The sequence below is a fragment of the Corvus moneduloides genome, chromosome 6, assembly GCF_009650955.1.
Source record: "Corvus moneduloides isolate bCorMon1 chromosome 6, bCorMon1.pri, whole genome shotgun sequence".
Lineage (NCBI taxonomy): Eukaryota > Metazoa > Chordata > Aves > Passeriformes > Corvidae > Corvus > Corvus moneduloides.
This window is the reverse complement of record NC_045481.1, coordinates 14,916,297-14,929,966: the sequence shown is the minus strand read 5'-3', so window position 1 is coordinate 14,929,966 and position 13,670 is coordinate 14,916,297.

Genomic DNA, 13,670 nt, shown 5'->3' with positions numbered 1-13,670 from the left:
AACCAGGTGGTAAGCTGAAGCTGCAAGCTCTTGCCCTCTTGTTGCTTCTTGCATCTATACCATGCCCCCAAGGAGATAGCAAACTTTTCTGGTTATATTTTATTTCTGTTAAAACATGACAGCTATGCACCCTGTGACTGCTGCTCCTCACAATACGGGGAAGTGTAGGTACCTTGCTTCTGCTCTGGTCGTGCTGAGGGCCTGGAGGCCGGAGTGAAACAAGAACTTCAAGGCACTGATGCCTTGCACACCTTCTGCCTGAAAGACAGCTTCACAAGTGGATCATGCAGCTTGCCCAATACTAACAAGTGTCGACTCACCACCTTGTAACACTGAACATACATATATAAATAAGCCATTAAAAGGGGCTATCTAAACAATGACATCATATTAACTATTTCCTGCTCCCACTGATTTGATGAAGATTATAAATAAATCATCACTGCACAGTATTATTACATTTAACATGTTACCCAAATGGCCAGTTATTACTGAATATGTGTTTATTTTGTTTAACTGGACATGTATACCCATTTCTCCTATCAAGATATTCAACTGGTGAGTAATTAAAATTAACAACCAGTTATCAGAATTATTTTTGGGGACACCACAAATAGACCTTTGTAATGGTTTTAATGAAAGCAACAGCTGCTTTTATAGGTCCTTCTGGCTCCACGTCACACAGAGATTACTGCAACACAGCTAGAACCAAGTGTGATGCCATATCCCAGTCAAGCCCCCAAAATGTAAAATGTTACAACTGACTAAAAAGAAAGTGACTCTAAATAATCACCTAGTAAATAACTGTGAAGTCCCAGTGCAACCTCTACTGCAATATTCCAGATCTGGCACATTGGACTTCAAATAGTAATAATTTTAGGAAAACAAAAGCACTTTATTACTTCTTGTAGATGTGGGGATTTTTCCTCTTCCCTATGGCTTTGAGTCAACTTAAGTCCCTTAAAAAAAATAATTCCTTGCATTAAGCATTCTATTAAAATAAATAACAGCTAATTAAGTGACAGGCAAGATAGAGTACTAAATTCCTAGTGTGAATGAATATTCCATATGGCATCAGGCTTTTTGCCACACTCGAGTAAAGCTAGATGTGAGAGAAAACTTTTGCACACTGCAGCTGTGGCACCCTGCAAGAGTGGTTCATGCAGATCAAGAATGTCAAGTGGCAGCCCAGTGGCAGAAGGTGGCCCACAACCTCACTGTATCCAACCTCAACCAGGCCAGCCACATGGCTGCTTGGTGCTGTTTGGAGAGGGGTAAGAAAGGGAAACAGTGTGCAGATGGAGTCTGGAAAGTTTCTAAAACTCAAGTGCATAAACGTGGCTGTATCTGGTCTGCCCAAAATACCTCCTTGGGAATACAGCGGCTCCTATACAAAAGCTGGCTATCCCTGCTGTACATAGGCAGTGATGGGTCAGCCAAAAGGCTGTGGGATTTGTGGCAGCATACCAAAAGTTTTCCAGACTCTACAGGACCAATCGTAATGTGCTGTATTACTGCCTTACAGCCAATGCAAAGGGGTTTGGGTGTAGAAAATTCCAGCCTAAATTTGGGGATGTGGGAATTCACCCACCATTACTTAGCTGTCTGCACAAATGCTCTGCAAAAAATAACAATCTTCAAACTTTGTTAAAAATGTGTCAGGGCTTACTACGGGAAAAACTCTATGCACCATTAGCAGCCCAACCCAACTTGCATTTCTGCACTTCATGAAAGCCAGTTAAGTAGATGACTATCAGACTAAGGCAGCAGTCTGCTGGCAGAAGGGAGCAGATTACCCCTTTATATAGTGTTTACCGAGCCAAACCAAATCCTCCAGGGAATAGGGATTGGGACTAGGGTCGATGGGTTAGGTAAAGTGATTATTTTAACCAAATATAAGCTAGTGTGCTAACACAAACCACCTAAATTTCCCTACAAGGGTGGGAAAAGCACATATGTTATTTATTTTCAAGTTCCACACTGTAATAATCATTTATCTTCCCAATTTATGTGCATGTATAAATTTGTATGCAGATTTAACGTATCTAATATTTGAGGATGAAGATAGGAAGGCAGGAATTTTAAGAAAGAAATACACTATGGCTTAGGTATATGAAACACAAGGTCAGAAGAGCATACAAGAGCTGAGATGGCAAGAAGCCAGAAGTTAGCACACAGCAGAGAAGTGACAACCAGAATTTGAACAATAAGGTACAATAACCAAAGAAAATCACATACCAAGAGACAGAGCTGGGCAGGCAAAACGAGAGAAACAGGAGTAGATTTACATAGCAAAAGCCTGAAGCATAACCAAGAAACACACTTTAAAATGCAAAATACCTAGCAGGATTCCTTTGCATACTCAAAGAAAGGGATACCACTCATGGCCGGACTTCACCCTCTAGCTGCAGACACTGCCAGTTTGCAGCTGCAGCTCTGATGGCCTTCAGGTAGCTTGGAAGGTGCTGCAAGGATCCAGTGTTCAGCTGCAAGATACAGCTGTTGTTCTAAGGCTTCCATTATGACTGGGCTCTCTAGAATCCAAATTCTTAATGAACAAAGGGGAATGGGGAAGACCCACAATATTGATTAATAAGAGACAAAGGGTCCATAATGTCTTCTTTCACATGATGACAGAATTATAACGGGCAGCAGATCCTTAATTGAGTGGCTTCTTTTTTCTTCTGTTTTTTTCCTAGCAGAAATATTATGAAGCAATCCAAAACAATGTTTAAGGGTTCTCACCTGACAAAAGAGCCAAATTAATGACACTAAAAATGTCGAAGCAACATATCAACAGCCCTAACCATGGCAACCAAGACTGGTACTTTTAAATTTATTTTGGAGCGAGTGCATGTGATGAAGCTCTGGACCCTAACTTGGCTATTAATTTCTGTGATGTGGTCTTGCAGTTTCTGCTGGAATTTCACCAAATATGCCCTTTTTTATGGATCTATATCATACTCTTTTTTTTGTCTCTTCTTGACAATGCACAGCACCTCTACTGTTTATAACTTCCAGCCCCACTCTCTGTCCCAAGAGGCTGAAAGTGTCACCAGTCTGACACTGTGTCAGCTTACAGGACTTTTTGATTACACACACACACACTGAGAAGAAATGTCAATAAGGAATACACACCCACGAACAGTTGAAACCCACCATGAAGCAGAAGTACACCACACATAAATTAGTGTCTATTACTTTTCTGCTTAGAGAGCGTGCTTCACATTTATTTAAAATCATGAAAGACACGTCTCTGCATTGCAAGGGAAACCCTATAATCTGCCCACCAGGCCAATCCTGTCTGAGTTTCTTTTCAGCAAAGGCAGCAGGCAGAAATCCTTCATCTCACTTGATCAGTCCTGCTGAAATCAGTGAGACAATCAGCATGGGCAAGAGCTGGCCAGTGTTGGCCCCACTGCAACTTGTCCAAGATGGTCGTACATACAGCGTACTAGCTTGCTCACTAATGTGTTTCATGAGATAAAGATTATTAGAACTCACATCTGAGTTTTTCAGTATTCTTTGCGGGCTTCAGTCCTTATTTACACTAGTGAAAACCAGATTAATGCCAGTTTATAAACATGAAAATATTTGACTCCTACAGGTTAGAGAACTGCAGCATGCTGAAAAAGGTCAAAGTGATAATCCTCTGTAGAAAAGAAGAATGCAAACAAATATCAACTAATCAAGAAACACATGCTGTTTTCCAGAATGCTAATATAAAGATTAATAGCTCTTCTTTGACATCCAAGAGCCTTTGGAAACTCTTCATGTTAAAACACTTTGTAAATCACTTTTAGAGAAAGAACATTCAGGGAGCTCCATTTAATCACATTAACTACTAGGGAGCCTTGATAACCTTCAATAAAACTGCATGTACTTAGAATTCTCATCTCTGTTCCTAGGATATGTAATTGTTTATGTTGCTTTACACCATTTTGCATTGCTGTAGAGCCTTGAGAGGGTATTAGATATTATTGAAAAGACTGTTCATTCCCCTTGTGTATGCTCATCTTGGACCCAGTCCTGGTCACAGTGAAGTCAAACTATTCCCAATGAATCCCTGGCAAAAATCCCAGCGACTGCACTAGGAGTAAGAACAGACACATAAGGCCTGATCCAAACCTCCCTGAAGTTGATGTAAGACTTTCATTTCTTTCTAATAGGCTTTGGACCAGGCCACATCCACAAAACTTGCTTAGAAGCACTGTTTCAAACAAGGTGCAAGGAGGCATGGGGCAGATTTTGGTCTTGTCTGGTCCTGTCTCGGGGAATCATGAATGATGTTTGTGTCTAAGACCAAACATATAGGAGACAGCAACCACAAGACAGCGCACTATGGAAGTGAGCTAAACCCAGACGAGGCACAGGGTAAAACCCGGAGCCCACAAGGACAGGGATGCCTTTTTCTCCTCTCTGTTCTGCTACTCTGGGCATGCTCCAGCATCAGGAGCAATGCAAACAGACATAGGAGCCTGTCCAAACTGTATCATGGTCCCTAACCTCTCTAGCATCATTTGCTGGAAGACACAACATCCTCAAGGTCTATGCAAGAGCTAGGCAGAGAAATCTCAGAAAAGGACCTGCTGGCTCACTGCAGTCCCTGCTGCTGGCATCTCATATCCAACTCAGTATCTCCCCACACTTCCTCTACTTTATTTCTTGTCACTTCAGGATTCATTCTATAAATGGCCCCAAAATTTAAACTGACATAATATTTGAGAATATAGTTAACAAAAGGGTTGTAGATTGCTGAATCCAGTTGTTTTTAAGAATCACAGAGCTGTGGAGTCCTGAACTTCCTTAAATTTTGCCACTGACTTGTTGTAAAGTGTGACTAGGCCTTTACCCTCCCCATGGCTCTATTTTTCCAACAAAAATAGACACATTATTACTGAGCATAATGGGAAATTTTCAAGATGTCTCGCATGTTGTTTCAAGTATGCAAAGCTCTACTCACAAACCCTAGGTTTCATTCTTTTGACCTAGATCTGGACTGGGATTCTGAAGTCCTGGGATATGTTCATCTCTGGAGTTCTGCTTTGGCCAGGACCAAAGCTCAGGACACAGAATTAAAGTTCTGGGTTGTTGGCATCCTGCAAGGGTACACAGAAAAACATGAACAGAAACTCAGAAGGGGGAAGGTGACAACAATATTTTACCCCATCTGCATTTCCCGCAACTGACATTAAAATATGCAGTGATGTATTCTTTACGAGTAGACACATAATCATTTTGGGGTCTGATGTTCCTCCCACTGAAATACAAGAGAGAAATTATATATCATACACAGTGAAGATTTTGACATTTGATTCCTCCCACATATTTGAACGGGAGGAAGGCATTAAATGCCAAAACCAAAAATGAGCATGCAGGACCTATCCTTCAAAACTGTAATTCATTCCAAGGCACAGCTCTCACTTTACTCTCACACTGACCTGCATCCCACACAATACAAACCCAGCGGTTGTTTTTCAATTAACAAGGCAATTTTTGCTATTTCTAATGGAGCATAGAAGAGTTATGTTCTAGCTTATCTTCTACAAGTGTATGTAGGTTAAAAAGAGAAATCCACTGTTTCAATTTCCTTCCAATGCTAATAATTTGTTGAACTTTTTTTATAAGTAGAATTTCTCTTTTCAGTTTCCTCTAACAGACAAACTAAAATCATGTAGATGTGCAGATTGAGAAGACCATTACATAGGAGCAACTATTAACATGGGCCTCTACCTTATCTCCAAATGCATGGGCACAAAATTGTGCATATGAGAGATTGTATATAATTTATGCCGTGTCTGTACTATGTAGGTAGAAACGTTCTTGTTTGCACTTTATAAATTCCCATTGCCACCCTTTAAAACATGCAGCTTTCTTCACTGCAGTGCATTCTCAGAGTTCACGCTGTCTACTGCACGCATGCAGTTTAGCATTAGCTTATATGAGCATTACCTTCATCACCAAAATAGACTGATTTTTGGCTAACATCTCAATTTGAAACTGCACTGATCAGTTTTAAGACATTATTTTTGATTTTTAGGGAGAAAAGGTCACAAAGCATATCAGTAGGCTCCATGCCAAAATTTCATCTTCTCCTTCTTTCAGTCTGTTGGTGCAGAAGCCTGTCATTATCTGCTGTGATCTGCAGCTACTAAATGCTGCTGTGACATAAAGATCCCATGGATCAGGTCCCAAGGTTTCTCAGCATCATAAGATTAGGGTCTTCCCATCTTAAGCTAAAAACTGCCATGGGCCTTTTGCCATATACAGAAAAGTGAAAAGTGAAACAAAAATAATGCACCGACAATATGCTTCCATAATGAACTTGTGTGTGTGCTGAGACTGGCAAAAGCACCCTGGAGAGTAAGGACATGAACAGGAGCAAGGAACTGATGACTTTGTCAAGTTCAATTCCTGTGTCTTGCGTGATATTTCCATTTTCTCCTCCAGGTTTGAAAGCATGTAGTGAAGGTAGAAAAAAATATACATGCCAGATACCCCTTCCATTTTACTTTCATTGCATCAGCTCTCAAAAGCTACTCAAACCTGGCATGTCAAGATTTAATCAAGAGATCCCCAGGACCTGCAGAAAGTGACAATAACCATGTAGCAGAGGACACCTATTGACAGAGCTGGGTCAGCTCTGAGCTGACACACATGTTCATATGTAACTGCTGTGACACTGCTGGAGTTTAACACTGTCTTGCCAAACAAACCTAAGTCCATATTATCTCCAGAAAAACTCTCAAAACACACCATTATTGCAAATTTTGGTTTACCAATTAAGCATAACTGAATGCACTTGTTCCAGCAGTAGTACCTTTTGTCACTGAAAGAATCTTATGAAAGAAACAGTTTTGGTGCACCATTGACACCCACTGTCCTTGCTGAAACGTGAGCAGAATCTGACTGAAAAGCCCACTGACCGGCACAGTGTAATGTCATCATTTGATTTAATATAGGGGAATGAAGGAGTTTTGAGTCCCACTGACCTGCAGAGGAACTATTCAGTACTTCAAAAAAACACTTCAGACTGACACTGACCTAACTATCAATTAAGATGATAAACCTAAGGTAACTGAATTTTAATATATAGCTAAAATTTCTAAAAATAGCCTGTGGTAGCTCAACTGAAATATATATTCCTGTCCAGTAGAATTTTTATTGGGATGACGTATTGTTGAATTCCTTGTCTCACCTAAAATGCTGGGTTATGGCAAAAAGTGCAATTTCCCGAAAAGTACCAAAAAATGTTTTTGCTTGGACTGTTTGTCTTGAAAGTTAGAGTACTGTAAAAGATCCTTCCCCATGTTCCCCAAGGAGCTTTCAAAATCCAACAAGGTTCTCAAGTACAGATGTTTACGAAGGGATCACCACACCAGCATATGTATTTATACAAGCACATTTTGGCATTTGGCTCTCTCTGCCTGTTCCACATCAGAAGTTGGTGAATTTCTCCACCACAGGGATAGAACATCTCTCATGAGTAAACTGAACCTCACTGAAGTGGTTTGGGACAGAAGAAATTAAATGAGCAAGCACTGCGCCAAACATGTTCTTTTAGGCCAGATCATACCCATTTCTGGAGCTCCACTCTCTGAGAAGAGAAAGATGTGGATTTGGACCATTGCAAAATTTGGAAGAATCTCTCAGAACATGAGTTGAGTTCTGTCACCACAACCAACATCCTTTAAGCTTGTTTTTGGGAGCAACTGTTGTTGCAAAACCAAAGTGTCCCACTAAGAGAAAATGTGTTCTCATTTGAATTCAGCATTAGATTTCCAGCACATGCAACATGCATGGACGTGCAACAATAAGATGCAGCTATAGAAAGTCATGCCTATCAATTATTGTAAGAGTAACCATTCTGAACACGCACATATATAGACCAATTCTCAGAGGAGATGAAGTTTGTCATTATTAACTTTGTCCTTTCTCTTTCAACTGTCTGGATATAAGAAAAGCTCAAACAATAGCTAATCTGACCAGATGTATGCACACTAAATCACAAATTAATTTTTCAATTTCAAGCTCCCCTCTTCTCTTGCCAGACCTACACACAGAACAAAACTTTATAAGCTGATTCAGAGCAAACAGGTGTAGCTGGAGAAACAAACAGGGAAAGATTAAATAATAATTTTTTTTTAAAAATTAAAAGGATTGTAAAGCTGTCCAGGCAGCAAAAAGTAAAGACATGCAGCAAATCTGTGACATTGCTGGAAATGTACACAGGCTAAAGGGCTGCAAGCCAGAAACAGACTGAAACATGACACAGTGCTAACATCCAATTGCACTTGTATGGTGCTGGTAATGAAAGCACAAAGCACTCAGGGTATTCCAATTTTTCCTCTTTCTTGATGAAAGCTGATATAGGCAGTCTGTCTTCCACCAGGAGATACTTGTCATGGAGACATGAAGGCTTCTTTTTCAAGAGCATCCTTGGTTTCCCCCTTCCTCAATCACTTTCCCATATCTCAGGTAAATAACTGCTGCTAGCAGAAGTAAAACATTCAATACACGGACGTGTTAAAATAAAATTCTTCTATAAACTGTATTCTATAAATGCACAAGAGTATTCTTTATCAGATTGAAACTATCCTTCTGGCCACCAAAAGACACACAAATTCAAAGAATAAATTAAAATTTCCACTGATATTAATCACGTATACAAGACATGAGAGAAGATGTGCTCAAGAGATGCTTCAAGCCCACAACTGAGGCACCTCAGATACCCTGTGAGGGGAACACATACAGTTCTGTCAGGCACTGAGTCCCTAACGAGCAGCAGCATTTCAAGAATAAATTTTATTGTGTTTGCTCTGTAAGATATTTAGGTCACTCTATAAAGTTAAATAGCAATAATGAGTACTGATTATTTTTACCAGCTGACCTAATCTAGGCATGTATTTGTGTTTTGCTGCATAAATAACTTGTGTTTACAATTCTCATCTATGTTTACAATGCTTATAACCTCTTCTCAAGAGGTAGAAATAAAATATTAACCAAGTAAATCTCTGTTCTGTTAGGAAGAAATCAGCAGTACTCTACCTACTTTTTAATCATGAGTTACAAAGTTAGATCACAGGCTAAAATGCAAGTTACTATGAAGCTTGTTGCACTTTAATTACTTCCGTAGGGATTTCTCTGGCATGAGGAAGTCCCCAAGTGGAATGGGGCTGATCTTCTGCTATTACTGCGATGGACACACTAATGGCATGAGCAGGGTCAGCAAGCTGAGACATTTGGCCAAATCCCAGCTGCTGTGTCTCCTGCCCTGGATCAAGAACCTAGCTGTTCCAAATAATGGGTGACTGGAAGGTCACTTACAGCCAGCCTTGTGAGATCCCATCCATTTCACAGAGTTGCCCTGTAGTGAGTCCAAAGGGCTTATTACCTTTACAACCCTTTTGCTCTTAGCTGTTATCCTCTCTGGGAGGAGAGAGGGGATGGGGGAAAACATTGGTCAACACTGTTGGTCAACATTGGTCAGCCATCCCTGCAGTAAGGGTCATCTTACTTAGGTGAAACACGTGGTTGATTCTGGAGCAAAATCTCCACACTATTACAAGTGCTAATAGATTAAACCCCATCACTCCAAACAGTTGCTTCGAGGTTGCCATAATTTTCAGCTCAGCTCAACACCTGCCATGAAGCGGTTATCCACTTACCACAGTGGAGCATTACAACCTTGTAATTTATTTTGATAGGGAGCAAATGACAAGCTAAAACAGATTTTATCAAATTAATGAAATTACAATGTGTAATAATAGCATTTATCCTGCTGTTAGTGATTACAAGCACATTTGGTAACTATGCACTAGAAGACCTCTCAGTGGGACGCTGACAACACTGAAAGAAAAACTGTTGTCCTTGCAAATGCAAACATAGGCATATGCACTACAAGAACCAGTAAAAATGTCACACCCAGATACAGATCATGAAGTTGTCAAACTCTTCTGCATTGCCAAGCTAGGGCAGGTGATAAATCCTTCAGATCCAGTCTCTCTCTTAAACTACTCATTGGAAGCAGTTCAGAAAAGAAAAAGTTGCAAGCTCTCACTGGGAAAAAAACCCCATGGATTTATATGCTTCTGTTCCCCCTTTACTCTTCCAATCTCTTCTTCTACAGCCTGTACACTGTCCATCTCCTAGAAATGCGAAATATACGACAGAGGGCCCACCTATTCTTTCCTTGGCATCTCACCATTGCTCAGATGCCTTCTTGGTAAGATCTAAAGGGATCTAAAGATCCCTTCTTCAGAATGGATTTTATATAAGATGTCAGAGAGGAAAGTGACCTCTGATTTACACACCTATCAGCCTAGTGCTGGTGAGGCAACTGAGGTTAAATCAGGTTTTGTAGCATTTAATTCTCAAGAACCTCTTTGATCTGGTATTACAAATCTATCTAAATATTTTTATTTTCCAACCTAAAACATGTCTCTGTCTGCAGTAAATAGAGGAACACACTTACTCAGAAGACACTGTGATGGAGAAACAGTACAAAGCACTTGGTATCTATGGATATAATATTGAATGGTTTCCATTTTACAGATGGAAACATATCTGGCCCAGCTGAGACATAGGCATTCAGAGTTTCTAAGAGCAGAACCACAGATAAATTCTCTTCTCTTACTCCCATACTAGTGTCCCATCCACTAAACTGTACTACTCATTCTCAATTTGTGCTGAAAATACTACCAATATTTTTTGTTTCAGTCTCTAGCTGACCTATCTCAGTGACACTTCAGCCTGGAACACTATCTCTGGGCCTCACAATTGTTGTTAATGGATTCCACTTTGTGTCTGCCACGTACGGGTTCAAACCTGCTGAAATAGGTTAAGAAGGACCTCAGTCCTCGCAAGCACAATCTGTAAGTCATGCATCATTCGCCACAGCATAACCCAAGGGACACTTCCATACCAAAGATGATTCACTTATATGGAATTCCACCCTTCGAATGTCTCACATGCACAACCATGAGCCATAAGAAAGAACTAGGGTTTCTAAAATGGGTCAGAAGGTTTTTTTTATTTACGAGTTTAAATTCTTGTCTTCACAATTTATGCTGCAACAAGAACGGAAGGACTGCCAGTAAGAATTTGTAAAAATAAATAAACCTAAACAAAAACACATGATGGCCTACAAGCAACAATGATTTTTGAGGGGTTTTTTTCCAAAAATAAACATGAAGTGTATCTCATACTACTTTAAAAAAATCTTAAAATTTCAGTTGTACAAACATAATTTCAATTAAACCTTAAATGGTTTTAATCCTCAACTAGAGCACTCAGAAGCTGTTATTGGCAATATTTGTGGGCCAATTCCTCTCAGCAAGTCACGGCCTCTGAGAGATGTACTGAGTTTACATCTACTGTTGACTTGGAAAGGTAGGGAGAGGTGGCCCTTGCCTGCTTTTCTTTCTTCTTTATACAGGGCCAAAAGTCACTTGACAATGCAGACTGGAAGAGTACTGTTTCCAGTTTATGTGATCTACCAGAGGTGAGGATTAGACTATACTCCCTAGATTTTCTTTCTCCAAAAATGTTCTCAGATACTTTTCTATGACGGCAGTGTTTCCACTTTTTGCTGACCCAAAAGTGATTTTTAAAAAGCAAATTAAATATATTGGTATCAATAAACTGGTTCTAAAGTAGTACCCAAGCATTATTAAAATGTCCAGTGGTTTTAAGACAACCTAGACTGGAAATTGAGAGAAGAACAGCAAAAATGTGCAGAAATTTGAAAGATGCAAATTAATAGTCTTTTTGAGACTATTTTTAACATCAAATTAACATTACCTTTTCTTTTTTTGTTTTAATTTTGTAGTCATCTGAGATCCATCTAGCCAATACCAAAATTTTCAGCATGCAACCAAAAAGATTGTGAAGCTGAAATGGAAACTGCTTCTGCTCCTAAGACAGCTACTTCAAAGAGACTGATATTAGAAAGAATGACTCTAGAGCACCTAATGTCCTAGCTCTTAGTGCTCAACATGAATTCTACTTACCTCTTAACTGCAGTGTGCCTGGTGACTGAACAGTTTTCCCAGTGATCAGTCAGCCAAAGCATTAAACCGTCGTAAGCAATATGGCCATAATCAGTCCCTGTTTCAGTGTTTTTTTCTGATGTCAGAATAATTTAGATGTCCGGATATCTGAAGCAGCTGTGCCAATGAATACATGAGCAGAGAAAATCACAGCTGCTTTGCAATTCAGGAACACTGTTCTGGGTTTTCTTAAACATCTGGTAAATCAGATGTTCCTTTAAGGCCAGGAGTGATAGGTACCAATAAACTTTTATCTTGCCTTTATGCTGGAGGAGATAAGCTTCACGCAGGTTCTGAGAGCCCAGTGCTGTCCCTAATCAAGCCTCACTGCATGAAAGATGCCTACTTCTATGTCAAGGAAACACTTGCCAACAATATTACTGCTCATTTAAAGACTGTGCTGTATTAGTGTAATTATTTCAGTGTAGATGGCTTTTACCTTAAAAGGTATCTCACTAAAATTTTTAACATGAATCCAGGTGCATTGGTAAGCTTATTCCATCAACAACAGTACTAACTGCAGTGATTTTAGTGATAAAAACACATTACTACCATTAAAACTGCACTTGTACCAAGGTGGGAAGGACCACTTTAGATGAGCAAATCAGAGCAGGACAGTTAGAGAATTTTAATGACAGAAAGCCCCCCTGGGTTTACTAATGATCCCTTCCCGCATGGTCCTGTCCCAAAATCACTGGCCCGTTTGACCAGGGATTAATGCCCTCTCTTCATTGATCACCTTGCAAAGTAACCATCTCCATTGACGTCAGTGGGAAATATTACCAGCTCTAGAAGAAAGTTTCTTATTAATTCACAAAGGTTTGGGGTCAGGCTGCCACATCATCCTTTCAACCAGGCTAAAGGAGTCTCAGGTGAGGAAGTCTCATTGCGAAGAGCTGTCTCTATACCATTAGGGCCAACTGGAAGAAAAATACAGTATGTTCTAAAAATGTACATGATAAACACAGCATAAAACCAATGAAAAAGTAATATTAAACAAATAAGATGTAATAACTGATGTAAATGAAGCCTGAGACTTTCTATGTAATGACAGGAAGCTCCAAATAAAGGGTGCTGGGTTCATGCCCTTCTAAATCATTACAGTTTCCACAGAAAATATCAGCCTCCTTGAGGTTCTTAGGTTAGGGAGATTTATAGTGATAACAATAGCAGTAGTTTATTTGAGACAGTTAATCAAAATTCTAGCACTTATAAGCCCTCTGTGAACACTATAGATTTAAGAAGTTGAACACTAAATATTCAAAAGTAAGCTTGCAATCTACACAAGTACAGTAAATTTCAGTTATGTGTTTCATTATACTGGTGCCTTATTGCTTTTAAGGGGTTTACAACTTGGCTGTAATTATCCACGGTGGGGTAAAATTTGGCATAAAGAGAACTCTTTTCCATTTCTTTTTCCAAAGAAAGTTACTTGCTCTCTGCTGGTACTGCATTCCTTGCACATGCAACACTCAGCAAGAGTTTTTGGGTGTGCAAACAAAGTAGGTTAAGTCTCTGATTTTGTGGCTTTTAAAAATATGTTTTGCATACACCCAAACCATATTGTCCCTTTATTCACTCATCTTCCATTAATTTAGCCTTCAATTTTTTTTCATGGAC